The sequence below is a fragment of the Oreochromis aureus genome, unplaced genomic scaffold, assembly GCF_013358895.1.
Source record: "Oreochromis aureus strain Israel breed Guangdong unplaced genomic scaffold, ZZ_aureus HiC_scaffold_33, whole genome shotgun sequence".
Lineage (NCBI taxonomy): Eukaryota > Metazoa > Chordata > Actinopteri > Cichliformes > Cichlidae > Oreochromis > Oreochromis aureus.
This window is the reverse complement of record NW_024108876.1, coordinates 6,544-8,288: the sequence shown is the minus strand read 5'-3', so window position 1 is coordinate 8,288 and position 1,745 is coordinate 6,544. Positions and strand designations below refer to the sequence as shown.

Below are 1,745 nucleotides of genomic sequence, written 5' to 3'. Positions count from 1 at the left end.
TTCATGGATGTTAATTGTCATCTCCTTTTTTGATACTTTTATTTATTGTGACATGTATCTCAACAAACGAGATCGAAAAATAGTAAATAAATAAATCCCAGATAAATGCAGGTATTTATTATTGGTCACAGACAATTATATTTTCTTGATTATAGTAGATTTTGTAGAATCAAACGTTGTGGGAATGAATGAGTTTTTGCTTATCATGTTTTATAGGTAAAAAATGTCAAAAGTTTTAAACTATCTTTAGGCTACCAGAGATGTCTATAATGATACATTATGTAGAGAACAACATTTTTACAGCTTACAGAATTTGTATAAAAACTGATTTAGAAGTAAATGGAAAGTTTCTGCATCCATTTTCTGACTTGGCCTTTATCCGGGTGGGTTTGGGTTTGGATGGATAAAGGCCAAGTCAGAATTTTCTGAGCAGCTGCAAAAAGACATCAGAAAGTGTGGGCTTTAGGTGTAGCCCACGCTTTCTGATGCACTAATTAGATTTAGTAACTGACACCCCATACCAGCATTACATAAACACTTGGGGGCTGAGCTGGGTGGGTGGGGAGGGTGGGTGGTGTTACAAGCACTTTATGTTTTGTAGATATATTTTTTCAGACAGGGCACACACAGTCCTGTTTCCTTTGAGGCAAAACCTTCAAACGTCACCATCCTCAGCTGAAACAACAACATCTTAACACCATCTTCATGAACTGCTGGGCCAAACCTGATCCATCAGTGCTGGACTGCACAGATAACTACATGCTACACAGAGACTGCTGTTTTATGAACTGCCTTACCAGTGTGTCTTCAATGGAGAAGATGACACACCCATCACCTGACCTCTTGCCTGATCTGGAGACCATCACCATGCTGCCACACTACACACCTCTGAAACCATCAATGATGACTCATACTGAGGAAACTGTATTTCCTGTCAGAGATGCTCAGTGATCCTCAGAGCAGAGAGAGGTATGATTCTTTATCTTTGATAAAAAATGTCAGTGCTTTTAATTCAATTAATTAATTTAAATCCTATTTATTGCATAAATAATTCCATACTGAAATTATTATACTCATGACACTTTTTGAGTTTTAATTCACATTATGGATTACAAATCTATGCTTTTTCTACTCTGTCTCTCTGTGCAGGTATTGCTGTCTTCTGAGTTCTTCAGTGTCCCAACTGAGACATTCAAACCTCATCACAGAGCTCCTGTCTTTCCTCACCATCATGTGAGTGGGAGATTGCTCTGGAGTCTGGTGGCCTGCAGCACCTATGAGGTATTTCAATATTGTTCATTTTATAACTTATTTGTAGTTTTAGGCCTTAACACAAATAAAATGTTCCCTTTTCTGTATTTTTTAGAACAAGCTCGTCCTGTGTGCCTGCATTCCAGCTTCTTAGACTCTACGCAAATGGACACAGTATCAGTGTTTGACCACTCTTACAGACACCGACTTCTGTCAACTCACTGCTACTGATCAGGCACCTCACCCAGGAAGACAGAGGGTTGCAAGCCTGTCATCGCTTTCCAGTGTGGCTTTGTATTCTTGGGGTAGCATCAGATTTTTCCCACAAATATTCAAAGGTAACACTTATTTTAAGCTTAGTTATTAAATCAAAAGTCTTCCCTTGTGTTAATTACATTTTATTTGTTTTGTTTTCTTTTAGATTTATATGCAGTGATCGGACGTGGTGGAGCTTTGTTAACTGTGTGGAAAACATCTGTTTGTGATGCTATTTA

At 38.1% G+C, this 1,745-nt stretch overlaps 1 long non-coding RNA gene across 1 annotated transcript; it reads left to right on the top strand.

The window, feature by feature from the left end:
- The first annotated feature begins 928 nt into the window (after positions 1–928).
- LOC120436903 lies at positions 929–1,495 on the top strand. The gene is made up of 3 exons (XR_005610650.1): positions 929–969; positions 1,150–1,281; positions 1,367–1,495. It is a non-coding gene; the product is annotated as an uncharacterized LOC120436903 (long non-coding RNA).
- Positions 1,496–1,745: the final 250 nt, after the last annotated feature.